Here is a 14,110-nt window from a genome sequence, read left to right as displayed (position 1 = left end):
AGATGCTGTAGCCCAAGACAACAGTAGCAGTTTTATTTCACCCTCATGTACATTTGAGGCCCACCTATTCCAGCCTCTGACTTCAGGAAGTAGCCAGGCTCCAGGATCCTATCTCCTGGATTTAACAATAGGCAATTTTAGTTCTTATCTCCCCATAGGCATCAGAACCCTTAGTGCCCTCTGCTAGTTATTAGACTCATGGTCCCAAACATCCCCAGCTCAATGTCTTTCAACTTCAGCTCAGCTATTCTAATACTTCTGGTCCATTAAAATGTCTCATATTTTAAAATCATAACTGTTTTCAAAATTTTTTTAAGTTTATCATTGTTACATGTTTACAATATTTGGAATGACAAAATTATGAATCTATAATTCTATTCTGACTGGAAACATGAGTTTACCTTTAATGCTCTATCTTCTTAATTCATTAAGCAGTCACCAGAGTTAACACAAGTAAATATGAAGGCAGAAAAGAAAAGTTGATGAGGATCATGTAAGTAGTGTAAGCCCAGCATCTCAGTTATTTTTATTCTATCCCTACTCTTTCGTAATAGCTGAAGTAGAACAAGATTGCATAGCATTCTTTACATTAAGTGTAGAATTATGTAATTCATGTGTCATATACTAAATTCCCAAGAAGAGCCCAATAACATGATGAGAATTCATGTCTAACTAGCTCTCCCGCAGGGAAATATTCACATTGGTACTAAGTACTTTCTTATATTACAAATGCTTTTAATCCTTATAATGTATTTAGGGATTTTCTATTTCTAAATTTTTTCTGTTACAAATTATATAAGCTGAGTAGGTAAAATGACAGAGACTGAGTCAATTCTTTAGGTATAGATAGGTTTACTTTTCTCAATGTAAGAGATACCAGATATTCAGATTTCTTCTCTATTCCTTCTGAACTCAAAAGTCTAAACCAAAAATAAAATTCTAAGCCCCTCAACAACTGAATGGACCCCTCTTCTCATCCAAGGGAATTCCAAAGATCAGGAAAAACTAGATCAGGCCATGACATAAGATGGGGGTCGGACATGCCTCATTGTACTCTCTTCGTTGTGGAGTTTAAACACAACTGACCAGCATTAAAATTAAAATAGAAATTCATAGACTGATAGAACAGACTCTTTGTAGCAGTAAGATACCAACACCAACCTGACTCTGAGTCCCCATCTCAAAGGTTCCCAGCCCAATGCCTCTGGTATAACATCACATAACAGATAAAGAAGGAAATCAAAATATTTTACCCCAAAATATGTTTCTTTGCCCTATTTTGAAATGATCCTGCAAAGTTATCTTTTGTGTGGAAAATTTGCATCCATAAAGCATTTCTATTAACTGGATCTTTCCCCTTCCAGGCCCTCCCAATCCTGAAGAGATTAACTAGAGTCTAGCACTTTTTAAAGGTCTAAACAGAAAACATTTGCCATCTATTGTCTCTTAGGGAGGCCACCTATGAGGCTTCCTATACGTGATAAGAACCTTGGTCTCCATAACCCTCTATCTTAATCCAGACACTCCTTTCTATTAATTCCAGATCCTTAGGTAATAACTTAACTCTTTCAACCAATTGCCAATCAGAAAATCATTGAATCCACCTATGACTTGCAAGCCCCCATCCCCTTCTGCTTCAAGTTGTCCGACCCTTCCAGATCAAAACAATATATACTTCACATGTATTGATTAATGTCTTATGTTCCCCTAAAATGTATAAAATCAAGCTGTAATCCAATCACCTTGGGCACATGTTCTCAACATCTCTTGAGACTGTGCCTCAGGCATGGTCACTCATATTTGGCTCAGAATAAACCTCTGTAAATATTTCACAGTTTGACTGTTTTCATTGACAATGGAAAGCTAGTATACACATTTTTTGCTTGGTAGGAAAATAAAGTTTTATTTTTTTCCGTTTTTTAAGCAACATATAAATGTAATTTTAAGAATCAAACAGTAAAATAGATTATAGATTGGAAACTAAACCTCTCTCCCACCCTAGACAGCTAGGTCTTCTCCTTATAGGCTGTATTTCCATACCTTGCTTTTCCACTTTAATATATTTAGAGGGTTTGCTATATCAACATATATAAATCAACCCTCTTCTTTTTAATAGCTGTAGAGTATTCTGTTTCACAAATGTACTGTAATTTATTTCATCTGTCTCTTATTTATAAGATTAAGATTCTTATAAATTAAGTATGAGACTTTCTATTTCTAGACTTTTGCTACTACAAACCATAATGCAATGAATATCCTTGTAGATATAATTTTGCTCACATATGCACATTAATTGAGAAGTGCTGAGCCAAACTGCCCTTTGTTGAGGTTGTATTGAAATAAATCTTTTAAAACAAATGCATCATTTTCCTAAACTGGAAACATTGGAAATTTAATGCTATTGCCTAAATCTACAAATAATTCTATATCCACTTTCTTCAAGTTTGTAACAACCATATTTGTGCACGTGGGACTCAGGCCTGCATATGGATTTTTAGGTAATTTTTAAAAGATTTTTAAAAGTTAATTTTATTAAGTATTTTCTGAACAACTTATTTTATTAAAAAAAAAATCTTGGTCAAATATACACAATTTGATAGTACCTTTTTGGGAAATGATTAGAATTGGGATTAACCTTCTGAATATATTTGTCCCATAGTTTTGATGGTTGACCAATCTCTGGCCTCCTTATCCATTCTTATGTTTATATATATTAAAACTTCCAATATTTTCTTCAGACTACTGGAATTACTGGACAAAAAGTGTTTCTCCCTTTTGAGGAGGCTCAGAATGGCTGTATTGCACACAGTCCTCTTTTGAGGACCCATTCCTGGAAGAAACCAGGCCATCCTGATCTCAGTATTTGCATGGAAGATGAGCACTGACTTCAAGGCTGAGTGAGGTGAGCCAGTGCCCTGAGAAGACGCCTCAATCAGCACCTCTGTGACAGCACTGCCCCAACCTGGTCCTCACTCAGGAAGCCTGAATCCAGGACTCTCAAGAAGAGAGTCAGCAGGAGTGGCAAACTCTCTGGCAACAAAGAGGGTGAACAAGTCGCTGAGCATTGGAAGAGTAACCAACATAGGCCTTCTGCTGGGGAGAGTTCAGGTCGTGGGGCTGGTGCTATGGCATCTTATGAACAACTCTCTGGTCCTTGTGGCTTGGCTAGGCAGCTCACAGGGTGGTCTCCTATTCTCCCGTAATATGCTAATAGGTAAATTAACTTAAGCATAACTGTGTTCCTGCAACCTGAAGGGAACTGGCTCGGTACCCTTAAAATAGGAAAACATTTAGTCATTCAACAGACAGCAATTAAGTGCCTGGACGTGCAATGTGTTGGAGACCCATAAGTGAATAATTCATGTGTGATATACTAACTGCCCCAAGGAGAGTCCAATGACATGATGAGAGTCCACGTCTAACTAGATCTCCTTCAGAGAAATATTCACTTTGGTACTTGCAGATGTTTTTAATGCTTATAATATATTTACAAATTTTCTATTTCTAAGTTCTTCCTGTTACAAATTATACAAAACAAGTAGGTAAAATGGCAGACAATGTCCCTAATCTCATGGAACTTACAATCTTATGAAAATGGGAATAATTTTTTTTTTAAATTAAGAAAAATTCTAAATAGTGCTAAGTGCTTATAGATAATTAGAAGGTGATAATGAGACAGCAACTGGGTGACTCCCTGAGATTAGGGAATCAGGTAAATCTGTATGAAGAGGTGACACCTAAACTGAGACCCAAATGACAAGATGGATCCATTTGAGTATTAAGGGAAGTATATTCTAGAAAAAGAGACTGGATATCAGAAAAGCCCTAAGGTAGGAATGTTTACGTTGAAGTAACAGACAGTTGAGTAAAGGGGAAGCTCTTATGACAGAGACTGAAAAACAGACTGGGACTGATTCTGTAGGGCTTTGCATACACCAGTAGGGATATTCTACTTGGTGAGAAGCTATGTGACATTTATAAGCAGAGGCTGATGTGGTGTGATTTATGTTTTCAAAAGCTCATTCCTCACTCAAAAGTGCATGGAGATCTGGGGAGACAATCACGGGGAGAGCAGGTAGATCAGTTATGAAGCTACCACAATAGTCCATGTGCAAAATGATGGTGTCTTAGGTGAAGCTGGCTGCAGTGTGGGAAGAGAAACATTTGGGATCTAGGATATGCTTTGTTGGGAGAATCCTTAGGACTTATTGCTGAATTGACTGATGGGAGATGAGTTGTAAATTTTCTGAAAGGATCAAGGGAAAATACACACTAAAGTCTGATTTTTCCTGGACACTTTAAACCAAAGAATGTCACTTTCTTTTTTATTGAATCACTACGTCCCATTGAGAAACAGGTGTAAACACACTGAATCCATTGTTAAGCAGTATTCTCCTAGACCTGGCTTTCTGAAGTGACAAGGAAAGATTAGAATATGTACAATGCATTTTAGATTAGAAAGCACTTTATCTTATATGCCAGGTATCTGAGTATATCCCATGTGCCTTGTATCTCATTGAGTCTAAAATGGTAGATGTGAGAGCAGTAAGGGCAGAGAGTTGGTTCCTATAAGTCTAGGAGAAATATAGGGGCATTTCCATAGCTAAGACAACATGAGTTCTTATAATAGCCTCTATTTCACCATTTTGTGCCTTACTGGCTTGTCTGTGCCCTCTCATCCTGTGTCCTGTGAGAACTACCTGAAGACAAAGCTCAGGTGCATTTTATTCACCATCAGTATATGTATGCGGTGTTGCTAAATGAGTGAGTGACTGAGTGAATGAGTGAGTGAGTGAATGAATCCTGAGTAGCTAGTCCTTGGTCAATTCCTTCCTTTGAACAACACAAGTTCTCTAATTTCATCTCTTCTTCTTTGTTTTGAGATTGGCCATTTGCCCCAAATGACTTTTCAGCTACTGGCTCTAGATCTGTTTCTGCATGTTCATTCTCAGTATGAGCCTCCCCTTAATTACTGCACTTCTTCCTGCTTCCATCATGGTGGATGTCCATATAGGATAGACATGCACATAGGATGTTTGTGAAAAATCCGACATTAAGATAGGAAACATTTGTTCTCAGAAAGTTTTCAGGTTAGACACTCTAAATTCTATCGTTATTAACACATTGGGATGAGGGATGCACCACACTACTTGTGATGCTGTGCAAGACTCTACAAAGTCTCCTTTCAGCTTCAGAGTTGATCAGAAGCCATTGGTACTGTCTACTTGGGGACCCAGATATCACATTTAAACATGCTTCCTGTAGAGCAATTCAGAAAAAAGTACAATGTTTCAGTTGAGTACTAAACACTATTTCTATAATGAAAAAGTACAGAGAGTTCCGTTTATGTTTATCCTTTTATTGAAAATTGCTACAACCTGGTCAAAAAGTTCTCTCTGTGTGGCAGGATATCTGCCAAAGAATGAGTCTGTTGAAAGCACCACACCAAATTCAGCGTTAAGGGCCAACCCTGACCACTGCTGAGTCGTGTGAAGAGGCTGACAGCGGCGTGGCCGCCACCCAGGATGGAGAGAAAGGCACCGTGAGGTGTTAATGGAAAAATCCAACTTCCTTTTCTTCCAAAGATGATGACTGAAACCAAAGTGGAGCTTTCCCTGTGAGTTTTAAAATATAACTTTCATTTTTTTCAGAATGGACATATTTACCAGGCTGTAGTATCTTTTTGTGTTTTTATATTCCTTTCTGTATAATAAAAGCCTTTTTAAAAGCTCATGTTTGCTTAGCAATAATTACTTGTTTTTTGTTTTGGTTTGTTTTATGTGAGGGGTTTAGCAGTCACCATATACTGTGCTGCACCCTCCCGGTGGTCTGGGTCTGTATCTTAGGGCCCGGGAGGCCAGGCATATGAACTGAAACTTAGTACTCAGTAAGTTATAGTAGAATGTCTTAGAGTGATGGCACAACATCATCTCCAACAGAGCCCTGTGACCTACAGCCAAAAAGTACAATGAGGAGCAGGATTTGATTACAACTAAATTTCCCTTTTGAAGCCAAGGCCTTGTACTTGCACAACTCTTGGTTGATTCTAAAGTTCTTCAATTCCAAAGCAGTCTTCATTTCCTAACATGTCGCATAGTAGAAACTCATCATTGCCTGTCATTCTAATAATTATCATAAACTTTTCTGCGCTAAATAGCTGGAGTAAGGAAAAGCCCTGGTTTTTCACCACTGGACCATGATCCTCTTTAAATTGTATTTTTTATTTAAAAATATTGACTTCAAAAAGCTGCTCTGATACTTAATATAGCTTTACAATGATAACATTTAAACATATTGCCTGGCTTTGTGAATTCAATTAAGGACTCCTGAGTGCACTTCTGCCTTTGTTAAAAACAAGCAAAAACACACCTGACAAGTCTTTTTTTCCTCTAAGATTCTATTTACCTATTATTGAGACCACAGAAAACCAAGAGCTAGATAGGCTCCGCTGGACACCATGATTAATTAATTATTCAGTGCAGAGTTACTCTATGTAATTTGGTTGATTTTTCATTTGGTTTTCTTTTGTAAATGACTTTACTACTCTTAAACAATTCCTTTCAAGCCATTGTTCTTCCTTTTAAAAACACGAGTCCAGTGATTCACCCTGGTTAAGATACAGGTTGCAGATGCCCTTCATTTATCATAAAATACAATATATTTCTTTTATCTAGGGGGTGAAGTGCCCTTAAAAGCTTTGTAAGCTTTTTTATTTTCCTTAAGAGTGAGACACTTCACAATGTGAAGATACTTGCAAACACAGATCTCAACAGGAAAGAATCATTCATTAACCCGTGAAACAGATCATTGGTACTGAGAAATGCAGCTGCGATTATTAGAACAGATGCCTATAAATATAGAAGCAGCTTTGGAACTGGGTAATGGTAGAGGCTACAAGTATTTGGAAAATCAGGCAAGAAAAAGTCTGTATTGCAGTGAAACATTAAGGGTGTTTCTGGTGATGGTTTGGATGAAAAGGAGAATTATAAGGAAATTTGAATTTTCTTAGAGATTACTTAAGTATTTCATAAAAATATGGGCAGTTAAAGGCCATTCTGATGAAGCCTCAGACAGAAATAAGAAACGAGGTATTGGAAACTGGAGTAAAAGCCATCCTTGTTATTAAGTATCAAAAATCTTGGTAAAATTGTGTGTATGTTTGAAGGCTTTATAAAATGTAGAAAGAACTTAAGAGCAATGACAGAATATCTGGCAGAAAAAATACCTAAGCAGCAAACCATTCAGGCCACTGCATGGCTACTTCTAAACACATACAGTGAAATGTGAGAGGAAAAGAATGATTTAAAGATGGAATGTATAATTAAAAGAGAAGCATAATGGAAAGATTTGGAAAATTCACAGCCTGGCCATGTAAACAGTGAAAGTACATCTTTAGGAGAGCAAATCAAGAGTGTAGCCAAGCAACTATTTGGTAAGGAGATTACCATAGATAGAGGGGAGCCAGGTGCTATTAACCAAGTCAATGAGAGAAGGACCCTGAAGGCACTTCAGAGTTCCTAGAGGCTGCCCTCCTATCACAGGCCCAGAGCTCTAGGAGGGAAGAATGGTTTTAGGGGACAGGCCCAGGGCACTCCTCATGAGCTCTCTCCTCAGAGCTTACTCAGTTGTCTGCTCCTCCCTGTATTCCAGTGCAGTTCTCCCTGACTGTCCTAGCCAGGGCTTAAGCAGGCCAAAGTATAGTATAGGCCACTCTGGAGCATGCAAGCAGTAATCCATCCTTCACGGCATCCATATGGTGTTCAGTCTGTAGGTTTGGGGGCATGGCTACCTCCACCTAGATTTCAATGGATGTCATGAATAATCTGGGGGCCCCAGGCAGAAACCTGCTGCAAGAGTGGAGTCACCACAGAGAGTCCCCACTACTGTGATGCCTAGTGGAGCTTTACGATTGGGATGGCCACTGAGACCCAAGAACTGTAGAGCTGTCAATGTGCAATGTTAGCCCAGGATAGCTGCAAGCATGAGACTCCAACGCCTGAGAGCCGAGTGGGCTAAGCTCAGCAAAGGCATGGGGGTGAGGTTATGTGAGGCCCTAGGGGCTCAATTCCCACCCCAATGTATTCAGGAAGTGGGACATGGAGTCAAAGGAGATTATTCTCCAGCTTTAACACTTAATATTGTTTTCCCTGTTGGGCTTTGAACTTACTTGAGACCAGTTATGCCATTCTTCTTGCCTATTTCTTCCTTTTGGAATGGGAATGTCTATCCTACGTCTGTCCTATCACTGTATTTTGAAAGTAGATAACTTGTTTTGATTTCACAGGCTCACAGCTGGAGAGAATTTGCCTCAAGATGAATCATGGCTCTAGAACCATGAGCCAAATAAATTTTTTTCTTTATAAATCACCCAGTCTGTGGCATTCTGTTATAGCAGCAGAAAATAGACAGAGACAGTCATTCATAATTCATTTCACTTCCCTAAATCTTGGGGGTGGGGTTTCAATGTCAAATTCTTATTTACCCATAATGACATCAGTGTCTTTGAAAAATTACACTAGAGGATAAGTTACCAACTGTTCCAAATGATTGGTTAGAGATCATTGATCAGCAGTTAGGGTTGCATACTGGACATGTACCAGCCTGCTCACTTTGTCACTTTTTCATGCCATCCTCCTCAGGTCAACCCCCTTCAGGCTTTCCGGCTCACCGAAAACAAAAATGTGTTCGAGGCGTTTCACCAGAGAATCACTTGTTCCCAGCATCCGAGTAGATCACCCACTTTAGCCAATCCCTTTACGCTTCTCTGTTTCTTTTTTCTTTTCCTCTTTGGAATGAGTGCCTACTTATGTAATTGTTATTGGATGTAAGTAGGTTTCCTGAAAGTGTTTCATGTTTTGAATGAAGAAGAACATTCATGGTGATAATATGTTTTAAAAACCAGGGAAACCTGAAAGATCTGGGAGAAGCCACTTAAACTGGATCCGAATTTGAGAAACTTGAAAATAAGAAAAGAGGGTTACTTTCCTGTAGCATGTGGAGGATTGAATTTTCTCAAGGAGAGGATTTTTATGCAATTTCCTTGTGGAAAATGATAGGAGATACAGATGTTTCTAAGATGCCTTCTGCTTTCCACTTTGGTCTAATTTTTTCATTTAAGCCTGTACATGCTGTCTTAAGATTTTTTTTATGATGAAATTAGTAGCTATTTAAACACTTTAAGTTGATTCTTTTCAGATACTATTTACTCTAATTTAGCCCACTTACATTTGGTAAGTCATTATTTCGTTGTATTTTTTTTAGTTTTAGTTTTGTTTTTCAATGGAGATGTTTTTAAATGAAGAAATTTTAAATGAAAGACTTTAGTCTCTTTTCAAAAGAACAGTATAAATGATTACTCTCTTTGCTAGGATGCATATGGTGGTATGAGTTTGAATTTTAGATTCTTTATCGATGTCAAAGTTTGCGAACATTTTTTTCTATCTGGGCACCATGATGATATGGCACTCCATCTGTGATTTACTCTACCCAAAGAGGAATGAAGTGTAGTTAACAAGAATCAAACTAATGGAAAACAGGATCTTGGTGTTGCTGGCACATGTAGAAAAAGGTGGAGTCTAAGAAAATATTTCTCCAGCCAAGACAGTATTGAAGAAACTCATTATTTTCCATCTGCTTGTTCCTTGTTCCCAGTGTGAAGTGAAAGCAAAGTTTTAAAATCTTTTCTCCTCTGCAAGAAAATATATTTCAGAAAATCCCTATCTCAAAAATGAAGCAATTAAGAACTGTCTGGCTGTGAGGATCTGGCCTCAGCTTGACTTAAAGCAACAGCTTCAGTTATGTATCAAGATGTGCATGAGAATGAACCTGCTCTGCTCAGCCAAAGTGCTGAGTGACTTGATGTTTGTAATAAATAAATAAATAAACAACAAACAGGTTGTCATGAAATATCCTTTGTAATTATAAACACAGGAAACTTTCTGAGATGCAAGTGGGTGTTAAATGGTTCAGCAAAGCCAAGCTGGAGCAGTTGGTGTGCTTTGAAATGAGGCGACATTGTAAAAATGAAATCTACCTAAAGATCACTATGTGTTTCAAAGGTTTGACTTTTTAAAAAATTTCTCCAGTTTTCTATTTTGAAAAATACAAAGAGGTTTGAATTTGTTTTTATATAACCAGCATGTGTAGGCTACCATCTAATATTTGGCAACTTTAAAATTTTTTGAGCAAAAACAGCTGTTTAGGAGTTTAACCTTTACTTAAGAAAAGATACATGAAAGTTACTATGTGTATGTTCCTGCATGGTACGTAGGAAATTACTAATTGTTAGTTCAATTTACTTAATTAGGTATTTACTCATTGGCTACTATGTGCCTAGTGTCAGGCTATGTAATATTTTAAAAATTAGCATTATATATGTTGCCCTATCTACACTTTCTGGGGAGCAAAATTTTGAAAATTACTTGATGTAGAAAACCTTTAAAAAGAACTAGATTGCAGCATGTATTCAAATTCAAAATTGATTTTGATCAAGCACTAAAATGTGATACAGACAAAACAATAGGAATTTTCAGGAATGAGAATGGTTGTGCTGTCAAAAAAGATAAGCAATATGGATGATTTATTAACATTTATGGCCTCTTAAATTTATTGAATTTTGGAAGGCAAAGATTGTTAAAGCAGAGATAGTTCACAGCAGAGAAGAGCTACCAGTGAATTCACGAATTATATTCTGGATTATTCTTTTTGAAAGAATATATATGTGATGCATTTGTCATTAGTAAAGTTAATTAATCAGTTAATGTCTTGAACTAGTAGTAGATTAATCCTTTCTTGATATGCATGATGTATTAGCCTATTTTCACGCTGCTAATAAAGGCATAGCCGAGACTGGGCAATTTACTAAAGAAAGGTTTAATTGGAACCTACATGGCTGGGGAGGCCTCACAATCACAGCGGAAGGCAAGGAGGAGCAAGTCACATCTTACGTGGATGGTAACAGGGAAAAAGAGAGGAGCTTGTGCAGGGGAACTCTCCTTTTTAAAACTATCAGATCTCATGAAGCTGATTCACTATCACGAGAACAGCATGGGAAAGACTTGCCCCATGATTCAATTACTTCCCACTGGGTCCCTCCCACAACATGTGAAAATTCAAGATGAGATCTGGGTCGGGATACAGCCAAACCATACCACATGTTATCCTAGTTGTTGCCATAGTCAGTAAGCAGCTGTTCTCACTCAGGGCTGTTAGCATATAAAAGGTGATATTAGATAGTATCTTTCTACACTTGCTCTCTCTATACTTCTGGCAGAATTACCTTTGTGGGGTCCAGTGTAAAATGAATATAGGGTCATCTTGTTCAAAACTTATTATTAATTTGAAGAGTACTAAACCAAGTATGAGGTCCTTCTAAGGAAGGAACCTTTTGTAACTGCATAAATCTCACAAGTCCCATGAATCTAGTTCTGTCAATGAGGATAGTCGAATTAGTATAAATGAATGGTGTTTATTTAAGGCAATGTTTAAATCCAGGCACAATCTACTAATGTGCTTATCATAGAAGAGTAACCAGTTAATGATCACTAATCATGATAGATATAGACATTTGTATATATAGACATTCGTAGAATATTTATCTAGTATTGTATTTGCACAGACACATATATGATTAAAATATGTAAAGCAGACTTCTGAAAATCTCTAGTATGGTAGCCTTTGCCAGATTAACTAGAAAAAGATCACTTGTCACAATCCATAAATCCTATTATACAATCATCCAACAAATATTCTCTGAGTACCTAGTCCATACCAGATATTATTCATGGTGTAAAGATATAGCAGAGAACAAAATAAACAGAGTACTTGCTCCTAGAGAGTCTTCATACTACTGAATTTCTGAAATTTTGACTGATTTGCCCAGGCTTTAGTTTTTTTTTTTTTTTTTTTTTGCTGAAACCCCTGGCTTCCTGGCTTTATTAAGAACAGAAGAAAAACTTAGCTATTCTTGTCACTGTTTAGAACTGAGTAGAACCAGAACTCTTCAGAAAAGAATGTGCTAAAAGTTTGTCCTTGAGAAGTTTCCACCAAGACACTCCTAGGAGCACTTCCCATTGAGGCTGAAAGGCTCATCCACTTACAGTGATTCATGGGAAAAGAGGACAGCACCCTCATCTTTGGTCCAAGAACACAATCCTGAGTGACACAGGATTGCCCTGAAAGTCAACAGCATCCATCTTACAAAAATCAACAACACTTGCTTTTCAACCTTCCAAAGAATTTACTGGTCTGGTTTGGCCTTTTGGTGCCACATTCCATTCCAGAACCCCAGCTAAAATGTTCTCAAGGGCTGACCAGATATTCCTCCTCCTTTCTCTGGGCTGGTACAACTTGACCGCTGCTTGACATCAAGGTCAACTGGAGACTGGGAACAGTTATGTAACTGCGTTGTAAATTGAATTAGAGCTGTACATGAGCCCAGACCGAGTAACCAGTGCAGCTCCAGGCAAGAGCAGCAACATGTCCCCCAGAGACAGCACTGGAGGAACAGCTTACCAGGGAATGGAAAAAGGGTATCACAGGGTAAAAAAGAAACCATCTCTTTTGAGTCCCTCTAAAGTCTGGGCAGTTGGCTGCCCCATCTCATGTGGAGTAAGAGGGGGGCATTAAGTGCAGAGAGAGCTGGTGTCAGTATGGCAGGCAAACATGGAGGAAAAATCAGCACACATAGTGTACACAAAGAGAATGAGAAAAAAATATTTGTAACATCAGAACAGATACCACCCATATGAGAGAAATAAGAAGGCTTACACATGGAGAGGAAAAAGGCCTCTGGCAGTAGTCTGTGGACTGTAGAATGAGCAAGAGAGGCAAGACCATCCTCCTACCAGTGACTGGTCATTCTGGAGAGGATACATGTGCACAGATCTGGAAAGCCAGGGCTGAAAAGCCTTTTGACACCTTTGATGACCTAGGACATAGTCCCCCAGTGTAAGACATCATGCTAGATAGAGGGGAAAATAGTACGTTTTCTTCAAAGGCAAATGAATACAACTTAAGATAACTTTTGAAAAGAAAAAAGGTACTGGGACCATGGCATGAACTTGATCTGTGCTAACGTGACCACCTGCAGAAGCACATGAGGAGAGGCAGAATAATGTAAACCTGAAAACTTGGAGTCACCAAACCATAGATAGCTTCATCTCTTACCAAGTGCTTAATGTGTGGCTAGGTTCTTAAATCCTCTACAAGTTCCAGCTTCCTCATCTGTAAAAAAGGAGCAAATTAAGATTAGGTGAGTTAATAGATGTAAAAGTACTTAGTACAGTACTTTACAAATAGTAAGTGCCCAATAAATGTTAACTGTTATTATTATGTATTCTGCCCTTCACTATGTTAGACCCTGGGATATAGTGGTGACAGGCAAGGCTGCTGCTCTTGTGGCTCTTACATGAAACAAGGAAACAGGGAAATAAAATCAATGCAGACTATGAAAAGTGCTAAAGAATAAATAAATAGAGTAATATAATAGAAAGAAAATGCCTCTCTGAGGAGGTGACAGTTAAGCTGAGACTTGAGCAATCATCAGGGGGACAGGGTTCTCAGAAGAGAAAAAAATAAATGCAAAGACCCTGTAACAAAAAGAGATTTTACTGTGTCCAAAAATGAAAACGAACCCTAAAGTGGTTTGAGAATAGTAACATGGGCTTTGGTTAGGCTGGAGCTAGGGCTCACCTAGTAGAGTATAGAAAGGCAACACCCCATCACCTGCACATCTATTTTCATCCATTACTTTACACTGCATCTGAAGAACATGCTGAATTAAAGCCTGTTAACCCTTGGGATATAGTCATCAAATGTATCAGATATGTTGAGACAACCCCAACAGAGGCGATAAATCTTTAAAAAAGTAAATCGATGCATTTCAGCGTTTCTTACAATTGCCAAAATATGGAAGCGACCTAAGTGTCCATCAGGAGATATATGGATAAAGAAAATGTGGTGCAGACACAATGGAATACTGTACAACCTTAAAAGGAAGGAAATTCTGTAATTTGTAACAATATGGATGGAACTGGAAGATAGTGTGCTAAATAAAGTAAGCCAGGCACAGAAAGACAAATATTGCATGACCTCATAGGTAGAATCTACA

General features: G+C 38.0%; 1 long non-coding RNA gene across 1 annotated transcript; it reads left to right on the top strand.

Annotated features, from left to right (window-relative positions):
• Positions 1-5,537: 5,537 nt before the first annotated feature.
• On the top strand, positions 5,538-13,326 carry LOC105524171. Its single transcript, XR_001003709.1, has 3 exons — positions 5,538-5,617; positions 9,931-10,058; positions 11,980-13,326. It is a non-coding gene; the product is annotated as an uncharacterized LOC105524171 (long non-coding RNA).
• Positions 13,327-14,110: the final 784 nt, after the last annotated feature.

Source organism: Colobus angolensis, unplaced genomic scaffold (assembly GCF_000951035.1).
Source record: "Colobus angolensis palliatus isolate OR3802 unplaced genomic scaffold, Cang.pa_1.0 Scaffold49, whole genome shotgun sequence".
In the NCBI taxonomy this organism is placed as follows: Eukaryota; Metazoa; Chordata; class Mammalia; order Primates; family Cercopithecidae; genus Colobus; species Colobus angolensis.
Note: the sequence above shows the minus strand (reverse complement) of the source record. Positions and strands in the feature narration are given on the sequence as shown.